Source organism: Lissotriton helveticus, chromosome 3_2 (genome assembly GCF_964261635.1).
Source record: "Lissotriton helveticus chromosome 3_2, aLisHel1.1, whole genome shotgun sequence".
Classification (NCBI taxonomy): Eukaryota; Metazoa; Chordata; class Amphibia; order Caudata; family Salamandridae; genus Lissotriton; species Lissotriton helveticus.
The window spans coordinates 365,024,161-365,040,805 of NC_136062.1; positions in this window are offsets into that span (position 1 = coordinate 365,024,161).

Sequence of the window (16,645 nt, forward strand, 5' to 3'; positions counted from 1 at the left end):
TGTCTTTGACCATGTACAGTGCTCCGCTACCTTCTGGCTAGGTACATGCCATAGAAATACCACATATATGTATACAGTTCCGTTTTAAGCACATACACAAGGTTGCAATTGAATCTAGGATACAACTCGTGGGTTTATTTCCACATTTTTTTCAGCACAAATTACACCAGGCAAACTTGGTAGAATTTTGTGGGGGGAAATGCTGTACACTGGGGGCCCTATGCACAAAAGTAAATGTATATATTTAGATTTATTCCTATTTAAACTTACTCTTGCACCTATTTGTAAGTCCAAACATTACCTATATTTACCATTTCCTAGCTTAGGCATCTAAGTGCAATCCTGCATGTCTACACCTGCTGAAAACGGGGTGGAAACAACTAACACAACATTTACAAGTGTCAAGTTTTGCTCATGAAGGCAGTAATCTCTGCCACTGGGGTGAATAATAATTTAAATGAATGTAAATTAAAAATGCTACCGAATTTGAACTAAATACATTTTTACAGCACATTAACTCATGAAGCTAAATACAAGTTTAATGATGCTAAAATATTTAACATTTATATATTTACATTTTAAATTAATCTAACTTTAACACTATATATATGAATATATATATATATATATATTGGAATTAATGAATTGGTGTCTAAACAACAATTACTTTGCCTCCGGTAAAGAAATATGGAGACAATTACGTGGTGTGGCCATGGTTTCCTGCTTCTCCCCCAGCTACGCGTGCTTGCACGTGGGCTGGTGGGAGGAGCGGGTCCTTGGTGCTACGCATGCAGTATGGGTCAGAGAAAAGATTGTCAAATATCTAAGGTACATTGACGATATTTTTATTCTTTGGCAGGGCAGTGAGGAGGAGGCTAATTTGTTTATAAATGAAATCAATGCAAATTCCCTCAATCTCCATTTTCTTCGCACATCAGTCCTTGCCAAATAGAATTCTTAGATGTACTGATATATGTGGAAGCCAATCGATTAACATCTACCCTACACCGTAAACCCACATCTGGCAACACCTTATTACATGCCTCTAGTCTCCACCCTAAACACACTATACACAGTATCCCTCTTGGTGAAATTCTAAGAATTAAGCGTATTTGTAGCTCTACGTCTGATTTTGATAAATGTGTCAATGACCTTAAAACTCGCTTTCAGGAACGTGGATATTCCAATCGGACTTTCAACCAAGCTTTGGCTAAAGCAAGGTTGAGAAGCAGAGAGAGTTTATTACAGATGTCTGATCCTGACTCAGATAATGCTGAGTTTCCCATTCATTCCAATACACTTGCAAACACCTGTCCCAGATTCATCACTGCCTACAGCAGTAATGAGAAAGCCATCAAAAGGATTATCCACAAAAATTGGTCAATCATTCTAACAGATAACATCCTGAGCCCTACCTTACCAGAAAAACCAATCGTAACGTTCCGTAGGGCTAGAAATATGGGTGCATCTTTAGATGTTAGCAGCCCAGAATTAAAACAAAAGGATAACTGGTAAAGGCCAAATCCGGTTTTCGCAAGTGTAGCCATTGCAGGGCATGTAAATTTGGTGAAAATAAGACATATTATCGTACACCATTCAGTCCCACAGAGATCCCAATAAAGGGTTGCTATGATTGCAAAACTGATTTTGCAGTCTATGTTCTGAAGTGCACCTGTGGGCTGCACTACATCGGTAGCACTAAAGCACAGGTGCACGTCAGAATCTTGTGGTAGGATCAGTATTGCCCTTACGGAGAGGAGGCAACAGAGAGTTGTTGCTGCGACAACTCGAAACACGGTTTATCCTAGAGTTCGATAGCAAATGGCCGAATGGCCTCAACAACACTGAAGATTTTTATAATTTTCTGTAATGTCACTACAAATTCATATAACATCTCATAGGATCCGGTTGGCCTTTTTTCACCCCCCTCTTCCAGTTGTAACTCTATGTCTGTGAACTCTGTAGAATATTCCACTGACAGTTTCTGTAATACATATATATCTCTCTAGCACAATGAGTAGTCAGGTTCCCTGTTGCTCATTCCTGCACCGAATGAAGGAATTGTATCGATTACCACTACTTATGATAATCAATAGATAGTCAGGTTCCCTGTTATCTATCAGAGTCTGATATCCATAACTGTTTGCACTTTACATATGTATAATAATATGAATTTTCTTTTTTGCATGTGTCATATAACTTTGTGCAATTATTTGATTTGCGCCCCTCTTACCATTTTTAGATCAATGGTATATTTACTTCCCCCGCTCTTTAATCAAATTTTATCACTATTTAAATTATTTATACACTTACTGTTATATTCTTTTAGGAAAAATAATATTCTGATGAAATGATTGCTTTTAGAATTGCATTTTTAGATAGAATAATAGTTTCTGTTTGTATGACGGGTAACTTATTGTTTTTTCATGGTGCATTCTCTAACATTTACAATATAATGAATTTTACTGTCTTTTAGAATATACAGTTTGCACTTTATCTCTAGCCTCTTTGCACACTAGGCAGGGTTGTCGTAGCTTTTTTGGTTGTTAGTATTATAGCACTATTCGGCCCTCTTTGTTGATACGATCTCAACTTTCCCACTTTTTTTATTATTGTCTATGATAGAAAGCAGACTCACATTATCATTAACTTTAAAGTGTACACGTGTTTAGTGATTTTTGTTCTTACGAAACTGGATTTAACCAGTCACTACATCACTGTATGGAATGTATTCTGAGATATGCTTTCATGTATAATTATCAAATATATTGCTGTACACTTAATGCATTTATGCATAACATTATAGGTGTTAGTTTAAATGATAAATATCTACTGTGATAGTCTGTTTTCCTTATCAGTTGGTCACATGACCATTTAGGAAAGAGGGCGGCAGGCGTGGCACTTAAACACTTTAAATAGCACAAAAATTCAGCTAGACCCTGCATGTGAACAAGGGCTGCAAAGCCCAAAACGCGTCATGGTTGGTTGGTTGGTTCATGAAAAACTGAAAAAATAAAACTTACCTGGAAAGAAGTTGTGGTCTGTCTCCTGCTTCGCCGGTCCTGAGGGGATTGGAGGTGGTATTGCGGAGTTCCTGTTGATATACATATCAACAGGGGGGACCATGAGCCCCCAACAGACTTTCTTTTGTTGGGAAGTGTTCTTGGACATATTTCGCACTACGAGCCAGAGTAGTGCTACTGGGACCCCTGCACGCAAGTTGGCTCGATCTATACTGGCGACGCTGTGCTCTGGAACAGCTTTCTTTGAATCCGTGTTAACGGAAGGATCGAGCACACCACTGCAGACGGGAGGAAAAGAAGCGGTGATGGAGTCATGGAACTCCGCACTGGGCGACACAGCCCCCGTGGACAAACATACCTGAATGCGATGGTGGTGCAGTCTTGGGGGACACAAGGAGATCTTTTTTGTGGCAGGCAGTGCGGGACACGAGGAGGAAGCTGCCAAACAGTCCTGCTATTCCCGCAGAAACGTGGTGATCCTGGCAACCTGCTGCATGCTGGGATCAGTAGTTCGTCATTACATCAGAGGACCCAAGCAGGTGATACGGATCACAGTTTGGGGGAGGAGCTAACCACAGTATATACCTGAACTGGGTGGGGCAGAACTGGTGAGCGGCGCATTATTCTCCTGTGAAACACGCTGGGCGCTGAAGAGGCCACAAGGCTGAAATGCATACGCCCATCCGCGCTATTGTGCTTTCCTACAATAAAGATTCTCGCTGTGTTCCCCCTAAGTGGCCCCAGACTTTCTTTTGTTGGGAAGTGTTCTTGGACATATTTCGCACTACGAGCCAGAGTAGTGCTACTGGGACCCCTGCACGCAAGTTGGCTCGATCTATACTGGCGACGCTGTGCTCTGGAACAGCTTTCTTTGAATCCGTGTTAACGGAAGGATCGAGCACACCACTGCAGACGGGAGGAAAAGAAGCGGTGATGGAGTCATGGAACTCCGCACTGGGAGACACAGCCCCCGTGGACAAACATACCTGTTTGCGATGGTGGTGCAGTCTTGGGGGACACAAGGAGATCTTTTTTGTGGCAGGCAGTGCGGGACACGAGGAGAAAGCTGCCAAACAGTCCTGCTATTCCCGCAGAAACGTGGTGATCCTGGCAACCTGCTGCATGCTGGGATCAGTAGTTCGTCATTACATCAGAGGACCCAAGCAGGTGATACGGATCACAGTTTGGGGGAGGAGCTAACCACAGTATATACCTGAACTGGGTGGGGCAGAACTGGTGAGCGGCGCATTATTCTCCTGTGAAACACGCTGGGCGCTGAAGAGGCCACAAGGCTGAAATGCATACGCCCATCCGCGCTATTGTGCTTTCCTACAATAAAGATTCTCGGCTGTGTTCCCCCTAAGTGGCCCCAGACTTTCTTTTGTTGGGAAGTGTTCTTGGACATATTTCGCACTACGAGCCAGAGTAGTGCTACTGGGACCCCTGCACGCAAGTTGGCTCGATCTATACTGGCGATGCTGTGCTCTGGAACAGCTTTCTTTGAATCCGTGTTAACGGAAGGATCGAGCACACCACTGCAGACGGGAGGAAAAGAAGCGGTGATGGAGTCATGGAACTCCGCACTGGGCGACACAGCCCCCGTGGACAAACATACCTGAATGCGATGGTGGTGCAGTCTTGGGGGACACAAGGAGATCTTTTTTGTGGCAGGCAGTGCGGGACACGAGGAGGAAGCTGCCAAACAGTCCTGCTATTCCCGCAGAAACGTGGTGATCCTGGCAACCTGCTGCATGCTGAGATCAGTAGTTCGTCATTACATCAGAGGACCCAAGCAGGTGATACGGATCACAGTTTGGGGGAGGAGCTAACCACAGTATATACCTGAACTGGGTGGGGCAGAACTGGTGAGCGGCGCATTATTCTCCTGTGAAACACGCTGGGCGCTGAAGAGGCCACAAGGCTAAAATGCATACGCCCATCCGCGCTATTGTGCTTTCCTACAATAAAGATTCTCGGCTGTGTTCCCTCTAAGGGGCCCCAGACTTTCTTTTGTTGGGAAGTGTTCTTGGACATATTTCGCACTACGAGCCAGAGTAGTGCTACTGGGACCCCTGCAAGCAAGTTGGCTCGATCTATACTGGCGACGCTGTGCTCTGGAACAGCTTTCTTTGAATCCGTGTTAACGGAAGGATCGAGCACACCACTGCAGACGGGAGGAAAAGAAGCGGTGATGGAGTCATGGAACTCCGCACTGGGCGACACAGCCCCGTGGACAAACATACCTGAATGCGATGGTGGTGCAGTCTTGGGGGACACAAGGAGATCTTTTTTGTGGCAGGCAGTGCGGGACACGAGGAGGAAGCTGCCAAACAGTCCTGCTATTCCCGCAGAAACGTGGTGATCCTGGCAACCTGCTGCATGCTGGGATCAGTAGTTCGTCATTACATCAGAGGACCCAAGCAGGTGATACGGATCACAGTTTGGGGGAGGAGCTAACCACAGTATATACCTGAACTGGGTGGGGCAGAACTGGTGAGCGGCGCATTATTCTCCTGTGAAACACGCTGGGCGCTGAAGAGGCCACAAGGCTGAAATGCATACGCCCATCCGCGCTATTGTGCTTTCCTACAATAAAGATTCTCGGCTGTGTTCCCCCTAAGTGGCCCCAGACTTTCTTTTGTTGGGAAGGGTTCTTGGACATATATATATATATATATATATATATACACTGAAAAAAACACAGGTTTCAGGCAAATTATAGTTAGAATTTAGCATTTAAAAAACCTTAGAAATTCACAGAAAAAAACATAGATTTCAGGGGCGTTATAGTTAGTTGGACATTTCAATCGTACAAAACCATTGAAATTCCCCCGTTATAGTTAGTACAGCTTACTATAATTTGCGCGCCCGCAATGCACTGCTGATGACGTCACACATTACATCACGCATGACATAGCCAGTGACATCACTCATGACATCACTGATGACACTGCAGGAGACGGCCCTGGGGAGTGGCGGTCCCCAGGCCCATGACAGGGCTCCAGGAGGGGGGCCGCGCTGCCCCCCTGCCAACATTAGCAAAGCCCCGGGGAGGTGGTAGTCCCAGGGGCTGGGGGGTCCGTAACAGGCCACCAATCTGCATACTTAGTGCCCTGGGGAGGTGGCGGTCCCCGGGGCGTGTGGGGGGGCTCGAACCCCCCACACAGGTTAGGTTTGATTTAAAAAAAAAAAGCCCCGGCAGCGGGGGGACCATGAGCCCCCACAAATATTTTTGAAAAGTCCCGGGGTATGGTGGTCCCCGGGGCTTGGGGGGCCTTTGAGCCCCCCATTTAATTTACATGCCCCAGGCGGTGGCGGTCCCCGGGGCTGGCGGGGCTATGAGCCCCCCCGCACATATTTTTGAAAAGCCCCTGGGGGTGGTGGTCCCCGGAGCTGGGGCTCCTTTGGGACCCCATTACAACATAAAGATTGCCCCGGAACTTGGCCCATCCAGGGGCTAAATATTAACAAAGCTCGGGAGTCCGCGCTTCCTTTTTTATTTTCACGGCAGGATCCATGGATCCTCCGCACATCCTGCGATTAAATTTTTTTTATTTTGCCTTGGGGTCCTTGAGCAGGCCAAGAGGGGACCCCCTGAGCAGGCCTAGGGGGTCAGGGTGTTTTCTAAGACAGCAGAGCCCTACATCAATTTTATTGTGAGATCGAGCACACCAGCTGTCATGTCTTTATAACAAATTGTCACTGCCACAAACCATGATAGTGACATATTAAGAGTAAAAGAGTAAAAGATATTAATTGCTCATCAGTCGGGGAATCAGCACTTACAGACCTTTCCATAATGACAATGAGTATTTGAAGTTAAAAAATGTAAGAGATGAACTTCCATAAAAACAAGAAAGCCTTGTTCTGCGATATACATGAATTGTTCTTCTTGAGAGTCTACGACAACAAGTAAACAATGTCACCCATCAGCGTCATCGAGGAATAGTTGCCACTCAGAAAGCTCTCTGTGACCAAGTTTGGTGTCTGTATCTCAATGAAAGAGCGAAAAAGAATTAAAGACTTGCCACATATGCAACTGTCTTTCATCTCAAGTTATTCAGCAACCTCTGAACATGTCAAACTTGCCACAACATGCTGGGGAGAGAATTGCTATTGATTTAATTGGTCCTCTAGAGAATGGACATAATTTTCTAGGGCTTATCAATGAATTCTCCCCTTTTCCGTTGGTGGAAAATCTTTCATCCACTGCACAAAAAACGGTCATTCAAAAACTAGATAGCATCTTCACTACATGGGGTGTACCTGCAGTATTAAAGTCTGACATCGCAAACCTTTCAAAAGTCAAGAATTTAAAGAATTTCTAAATTTTCCAAATGTAAAGAATCTAAAAAGCTCTCTTCTTTGGCCCATGGCCAATGGCCTGGCAGAAAGGTTTATGAGTACTCTAAAGAACGTTGGTCATTGTGCTGCATTGGAGCAGCTTAACCTCCAAACTGTTTTACACAATACTCATGGAGCTAACTGTATGACCCCTCATTCAACGACAAGAGAAAGCCATACAACTCTCATTATTGGAAGAGTCATGACGACCAAGCTGCCCCAATGGGCCAACCTCGAATCTAAGAATGAGAAAGACATACACACTACTCACTTTGGTTGCAAACAGATGAAAATATATGCTGAACGACGACGTCATGCAAAGGACATCACTTTGTTCAAGAGGTGATCGAGTGCTGGTTAGACATTACAGCTGATGCAGCCGCTGCAGGTAAGAGCGATGGGGCTGGCTGGGGAGGGATTTTGAGAGACGAACTCGAGGGAATATTAATTATTAATTCATTTTCCCTTATAGTTGTCTCTTGAAATTTCCCCCAGCCTGCCCCCCCCACTCTTACCTGCAGCAGCCGCGGCTGCAATATAGAAGAAGAAAAGCTGATGCTCCATTTGAGGTAGAACCCTTTACTATCACTAATACCAAAGGACACATAATGACTGCTCGGCGTCCTGGGTAATCCCTTACGAGAGATTTCTCTCATTTTCGACATGTTGGCCATCACTCACCAAACATCGATGTCAATGTAGGGACTAAGTCCCTACATTGATCAGTGACACTTCGACTGCCAGTTCCTGGTTTCCAGTGACCTGTTCACAACATGTGATTCGGGTGACCTGTTCACAACATGTGATTCGGGTGCCACAACACTTAATTGAAGAATTGTAATTGCTTGTGTGTCTATGTATTTATTCGTATATTTAGTTATGTATTTTGTTACTTATCTGTGAACAAAGTAGGAGATGTAGTGTCTTGTAATAAAAGAATGCCGGAACTCTTATTGTTCCCACTGTGTACCGTAGTCCTGTGGTTTAAGCATTGTCAGGATGAGTTGTAGGTAGGCTTAGAATGTTGGGTTCTGACTTACACGCAGCGGAATAAATATGTGTAAAACTACACTCAGCGTGTGGCGTACTTAGTGGCGAGTCCCTAGGCTGGTAGGACGCTATCAATTCGACAATGCCCATATCGACAATGCCCATATAGGTAAAAAAAAATCCTAGTTTTCAAAACAATCCAGTATATATACAACTTAAATTCCACGCTAACCAAATATACACAAACTAGCAGCCCGCCCCAGCCTTGCCTGGGGCAGAAAGGGGCTCTGGGGCAGCATTTGAGGCTTGCGTGCACTAAGGGCTCCCTCCCGTCCCTCTCTGCACACCCGCTCCCCCCGACCCGCTCCCGCCCCGACTCCCTCCCGCCCCGACTCCTCCCGCCCGTCCCTCTGTGCACACCCGCTCCCGCCCCAACTCCCTCACGCCCCGACTCCAATGTGCCTTTGCCTTACCTGAGCCGCCGCTCCTTGCCGCGCTCCTCACTTAACCGCTGCTCCATGTCTGCCGCTCCTCTTCGTCATGACGCACCTGAGCCGCCGCTTCTCCCCGCGCTCCTCACTTCACCGCCGCTTCATGTCCGCCGCTCCTCCTCGTCATCACGCACGTCGCGGCCAGCGCAGCGTCGCGGCCGGCGCTACTTTCAGGGCACTACTTTTTAAAAAAAGTTATATTTTTAAATTTACGTTTATTTTTTATTTTTTATAGCCTATGTCCATCTGCACACCGTGACAATTTCTACAATGTATCGGGTGTGTGGATTGGCGCTGTGGTTCCCGAGTTTACCTGGCTCAAAGGTTTGTGCTCTCTCTTTATAATAGTAGTATAGATAACCAATTTTAAAAATGACTCAGAATTCAGTGTGCACATACTGTAAATTGTAAAATATGTCCACATACACTCACTGCACAATGAAAATAATGCCACAACTTGCACACTCCGTTCACCTTCGACAATGCTGCAGTATGCCGTGCTTTCACGTATTGCAGTTTTCACAGAACTTAAATACATAGAGTTCATAATTCACAATGTGTACACAAAGTTCCCTTTTTCACAGGGTCTGCATGCATGTGCAAGCCAATTTCAACACATGATCCAATATACACACAGTGACAATTATTACAATAACATAGTATATCACATTTACACAATTGCCCTGTATGAACACGGTACACAGTATTCAGTTTCCCAATTACCCCAGTATGCACACATTGATTAGTTTCCATAACATTCACGTTTGCACACATTGGCCAATATGCATACATTGGTTTTCACAATGCTCATGCATGGTAGGCAAACAGCAATGTTGGAGCAGTAATGTGGAAAAACATTCGGTTCCACCACATACAGATGCCATCCAGCTCATGTAAGTAGTTCAATACTGTTGTGGACAGCACACTTGCAAGATTATATATAATATATGCAGAAAAGTTTCACAAGGGAATTGGATTTTTCATTTTTTTTGTTAAATGTCTAGTGATGTGCAAAGTGTTACACATTTTTGCAGTGAAGTGATACTGATTTTCGTCTTTTTCACATTCATCCACGTAAAAGTTTTATCATTTTCACTCTAATTAAAACCAACCAGACCCGAAATGTATGCAGAATTTTCTCTGGAAGTTCACCATTTGCAGAGTTCCTCTTTGCACGGTGGTAATTAATACGACTGGAATCTAAAGAGATAGAAAACAATTAATCTCTTCCTAATTTGAAATTTGTTTGAGCGGCAGTATTGCTGCATTTGCTCCATTGGTTCTTGTCACTGTATGACTTCTGTCCATCTTTCGTTAGATGGAGCCCAGCTCCTCAATATATAGGGGTAAGGGCCTGGTGCCCTCCTACGCACATGGAGGAGCCACGTATTTGTGTGGGTGGTTCACAACACAAAGCATTAATGCTGCTCACTAATGTGAGCAATGCCGTCTAACAGGTTTTAAAGAAGTCTTCTAATAAGCCTAGCTCAGCGACAACAGCTCTGTTTTTTGCCTATGTACATGCCAGTCTGGGGAATCTGTTCTAATAGGTTTTCTATTTAATCCTTGTGAAGAGACTTCTCCCGCCCACCACTCACCTAGAGCCCAGGTATTGCCTTCACTCAGTTCTTTATTTTTACAAACATTTTGATTTTAATTTTAGTGTAACTCATGCAACATTCATGTAACTGCACATTATCAAGCAAGTATTTATCCATACAGGTAATCTCCCCCATCAACCAGCTGAGGTTAGATGCTACGGTTAGATGGAAAATCATTCTAAGATGCTATGGCCAAATGGATAATCATTCTAGCCAAATTGTTGTGCTTCTGTATTTCTTTGGGCTCCTTCTAAGTTCATAAATAGCTTTCTAGCCTCCAAAAAAGCAGTCCATGTTTCTAGACCACATATCGAATTCTGCCACTACTGCCCTGTCTCAGAGCCTTATTATATTCCAATTGAACATTATCAGTACCAAAATCCAGCATGCTTTGGAATATTTCAATGGCTGGTTTTGTTTTCCCAGATTTCTAGAAAAGCAAATCTTCCCTATCACGGACACCATTGCTCACCCCCTACATGGTCTCAAGGACGGACTTCCAGAATAATCCAGTCTTTGGGCACTCCCCTAACATGTAGCACAAAGTACTCCTCAAGTTTCATCCCCTCACACCAATTTCCTCTTTATATCTACAAATTCTGTATAGTAAAGAGCGTGTATAATAGAACCTATGCAGTATCTTGTACTGCACTAGATGGAAGCCCGCCCATATCAAAACACCTCTAGAATTTATAAGTGACTCCTCTCAGTCAGTATGTATTTCACAACAATATCTCAATAGGATTCAATACTACGGCAGGTACAAGACATTACAGAAGCACGGATAAAAAGAAGAGAAACTCAAGATTTCAGTTTGTTAGAAAGTGCATATAACATCATATATTCAAAAACACATTTTATACAAGACAGTTAAAGCAGCACTGTAAGCATAGAATGCAGTGGTAACCCAAGGGTGATTGTGGAGAAAAGAGTGACGACGTAAGTGACAATTGGGTGAACACAGCGTAGGACGCAAAGTGAAAACGTGAAAGAACAATATATACAAAAACAATGGTTCATCCTCAGTAAATCAGTGATTAGTATTGGAATGGGAACCAAGGTAGAAGATGCGCCATGAGTCGCGCTGTATTGAGGGTCGACGGCGTTTCGATCCTATCTAGTCAGGATCTTCATCTGGACCGGGTTGCCAGTTTTAAGTCAGTGAGGTGCGTGTACTGGCCAGCGTGTTCGATGATAGTCCAGTAGCGCGATGCTGCACTATCCCTGTTAGCACATTATAACAAGGTTGTGCATTTCAAGGTCGTGGGGGCAAAGGCAAGAACGGAGCCCCGTTCTGGCCCCTACAGCGTGTAAGAAAACTCCCCAGAGTGAGGTGGTCATTAGTTTTTTTTCTTTCTGAAAGAAACTCCTGCTTTGAGAGTCTGGGTTTGAAATACCAAAAAATAATACAAGTTGGGTGAGTGGGACTCAAAACCAACAGCAGCCGTCCACCAAAAGTTTTGAACATTGAAAGGAACTGCTGTGACTGTGGTTCCTAATGTACAGAGAGGACCACGTGGCCGGCAGTCACCTGTAAATTTGAGGTATGGTAATCACTCAGGATGGCTATCAGAGATCAGCCCTCAAGGAGTCAAAGGATCAGTGTTCCTCCATTGGTTCTTGCTGCAAACTAAATGCCATTGTTGAGGGATGAGGGGCAACATGACTCACCCAAGGCTTTGCCACTTGCGAGTAATGAGCCCTCTCAACCTCAACAACGGTAATAAACAGTGTATTACACTCTGCTTATTAGCATGCTTATTATATGTTTAGATTTTTTACACCGTTACAATGGTTCAGCTGTACTTTTCAATGAAAAGCAATTTTCTGATCTGCCAATATCTCTGATTCCCAACGACAGATCTGCAAAAAGTTGACACTCGCTTAACATAGTCAAAAACACTGAACAGATTTACACCAGGTCATGGTGAGGGGGTGGGCAATACACATTTTTTATTTGCTTATTACTGTGGTGCTGGTCAATGAATCGGCATCAAAAGTGGTAGGCAGGTAATACATTCCACCAACTGCAGGTATTTCAGGTTTTGTGCAGATCTACTGGGGGTGGGTGGGGGGCAGAGTTTTGAACACTCTTAGGGCTAGATGTATGTAGGGAATGGTTTACGATTACTAAATAGCGAATTGTCTATTTTGTAATCGTAAACACCCATGTACAAAAGTGTGCTTTACACTTTCTACGATTCCCAGTGTGTCGCAAATAAACCTCCCACATTCATATTCATGAAGTAGGTCTTGGTTTGCGACCCATTGGCCATCAGTGGCCTGCTGGGGTTAGCAGATCACCCATGTCTGTGATTGCTTTTAAAAAAGCAATATATGTTTTTTTTAATGCAGCAGTTCTCTTTTAATTTTTTAATAACGTGGCACCACTGCCTGCTCTTAAAAAATATTTTATCAAACATTCACAATGGGGAAGGGGTCCCTTAGGGACCCTTCTAATTTGCGAATGGGTTACCACCTACTTGTAGTAGTTGGTAAAATGTGAATGTTTTGCTACTGCATTTCAGTCGCAAAACATTCACACATACCACTCTGTTTCTGTATCAGGAAGGGACGTCCCAAACACAACCCTTCCTAATACAGAATTTAAAACTTAATTTCTGATTCTATAACAGGGAATCGCAAATTGGGCCTTTGTACATTAAAAATGCAATTTTTCGTTCGTAAACAGACCAAATCCTGTGAATCGTGCCGCATGCTAACGAAAAAAAGCTGTGTACTTTTCGCCCAAGTATTTTCAAGATTGTGCTGATTCACCAGTGGTGTTTTCACAAAACAGAGACACCCAATATTCCCGGGGGGACTGGGTATAATCAGTAACTAAAACAAATGTCCCTGTAGGAATTATTTAGTCAGTATTCAATAAATTCATAATTTGCCACCAAAGTGATCAATTATTAGACAGAAGCAAGGAAAAAACAGAATTAAACTGTTTTTTATTATTCTCCAAATTATTCTTTTTCACGCAACAATGTAAAATATGGCAACAGGAATACTACTACATTGACAAAAATGATTCTCAGTAGTATATGGCTACTTTTGCTAGACACATGGTAGAATAAATGCCATGTTCAGGAAAGTACTTAACATCATACAATCATTTAGAAATCAAATGATGATACATTCATAAGCAAAACGTTGTCAAGCGTCGACGTTGCGGTCCTTAGTTGGTTATGATTCGGTTCGGGTCTAGTTCGCGCTATATAAAACTCTGCAAAAAAAACAAACCACAATCCATAGGACCATCTTCAGGACCATACGTTGCACATATCAATCAATGACATCCAGCCGGAAGTCATAAGGCTTTGCACTGCAATAACCTAATGTAGGTGAGGTCCAAGGATCTTCACCTATATCGTCTTGTGTATCAAATTCGAGCGCTGCCGTCGTTACTGCCCGCTCGACTGCAGCGCTCGAACGCTGCAGTCGAGCGGGCAGTAACGACGGTGCTCCCTTACGTGACTAAGTGACGTGATTGCTCCATTTCTTGGCAGCGCTTGAATTTGATACACAAGATGATATAGGTGAAGATCCTTGGACCTCACCTACATTAGGTTATTGCAGTGCAAAGCCTTATGACTTCCGGCTGGATGTCATTGATTGATATGTGCAACGTATGGTCCTGAAGATGGTCCTATGGATTGTGTTAACCAACTAAGGACCGAAACGTCGACGCTTGACAACGTTTTGCTTATGAATGTATCATCATTTGATTTCTAAATGATTGTATGATGTTAAGTACTTCCCTAAACATGACATTTATTCTTCCATGTGTCTAGCAAATGTTGCCATATACTACTGAGAATCATTTTTGTCAATGTAGTAGTATTTCTGTTGCCATATTTTACATTGTTGCGTGAAAAAGAATAATTTGGAGAATAATAAAAAACAGTTTAATTCAGTTTTTTCCTTGCTTCTGTCTAATAATTGATCACTTTGGTGGCAAATTATGAATTTATTGAATACTGACTAAATAATTCCTACAGGGACATTTGTTTTTGTTACTGATTCACCAGTGGTGGCAGATTTAAAGGGGCTTCTAAGAAGTGTTCCTTTTCTAATTCATATAGCACCATACCATTGAATGAATCGGCATGAAATTCACCAGAGCCAAAGTGGGTTGTGTGCAGGTTTATGCCAAATGCCGTGCCCAGCTTAGAATCAGTACATGGCAGATGAATGCAGCATATCATAAACAAAATTCATGAAAATCACTGGAAAAACACACAGTTAAAAGTTTAACAATGGTAAAGAACAGTGGCTGTAGCTGAATCTGTGACTGCACCTTGTGACACATAATACTTGATTTACAAAATGTACCACATAATTTGTAGATTTTACAAAATATGCTGGCTCAAATATATTCAAATAGTACTGCCTAGAGAATGGTGCCTTTTTCACATAATTTAATTAACCTTGATGCAAAGTGCTAATGGCCCTCACAATGAGAAAGCGCTGAAGATAGATTTTGGACTGTCATGCTGATGAAACCAATATTTCATGGAGGACTACAAAATATTTCCCATATTTCACAGTTCACTGTGAACTATAGATTTTTATGCTACTGCCTTTTGTACAATAAAAGCACACATGCAGCTATTTTTGCCATTTTCTACGCAATTGTGGTTGTTTGCTTGTACAATGAATGAACAAACAACAGGTTACCTGGGAAGATATGAAATGTGGTAGACAAAGCAAGAAACCTGTTGTCATATATTAATTTATAACAGAGATGCCTCTCTGAAAAGCAGGTTTTAACAATTTTGACACCTCTAAGCAGTGCCGAACCACAGTGTATCCTGTAGACATGTGTCAAGCAGCATAAGACATTTCGCAGGGATTCATGCCAACTATATGGCAACTCTGTCGATGGCCTTTAACAAATGTCACAATTAGTACCACGAATATTTTTTGCCTGTCAGTCAGGGATTTCCTATCCTAATGGCACTGCATGCATTGCTGAACGTTCCATTTTAGGGGCCACAATCCGGACCCTAATCTTACTCATGTCATTCCCACTTTCTCTCATTGCAGGGTCAGTTAGCTGTTCTTCTCAAGTTCAATTAATTCTCCGCCAGCCTGTGCACCTTATCCAATCAATACGTTTCTCCCGCCCTTTGTCGTAGAGTTACATATTTGCACACTGAAAGGGTGCTGTCTGAATAGGACGGGAAACGTCTTGGCGCCTCATTATAAAATCCCTGAGGAATGAACTTGACAGGGCGAGAGGAAACGACGCGGTCGAACACAATCCTCTACTGTCTCGGGCCTCCTTCTTCCTGTGCATGCAGCATTCTCTGCGCAGCACGGCCTCATACCCAATTTTGCATATCCAAATGTCGCCTCCCTTCAGTCTCCCTCACGCCCACTGCCTGAAGATGGCATTCTACTCGGCGCACTGACTTATCAGATATTTCCCACATGCAAATCTCTAGAGGGGCAGCGGGTCCCCAGCCATTCGGTGCCCTTTCGCCATGGAATGCCGAAAAATTATGCACACATTTTGAATTACGTTAGCTTTTAAAACTTGCATGGACTCTTAATGACAAGAATGTATCACCACGGGGACCTCGACGTGCCTTTCAGCAACTATGAAAAGTCCATTATGAGTTCCAGAAGAGCAAAAGTCAACACGTTTGTAGGACTTCTGGGAATTTTTAGGGGCAAATTAGTTGCCTTTTTAAACTTTTGCTTGCCACTCAATTTTCCACTTCCATGCATGAGTGACTAGCTCATCCAGTTAAACTGTTCTGTGCATTCTGGGATGCCTAGTACTGTTGACCTAGTTAGAAAATGAGATCTATACTAAGAAAACCAGCCACCAATGTTAGTTATTTTGTGCTTTGGGTTCCACAGATATCTGCAAGCTTTAGTAGGGGCATATTGTATTGTATTGTAATGACATTTATATAGCACTTACTGAGGAGGCGTCGAAGAGCTCTTTCGGTGAGTAGCACACTACTCTTAAAACCATAAAGGATTAGTGGTGAATTAGTATGGTGAAATTTGGAAGGAACTTGAACGGTGTACATGTTAGTCTGTTATTTGGATTTTTTTTTTTGCAGAGTTTTATATAGCGCGAACTAGACCCGAACTGAATCAGGTATCAGAGCGCTTTACATAGCACCAGTTACGTTACATGAGGACACACATTTATTTTAGGCACAGGGAGATT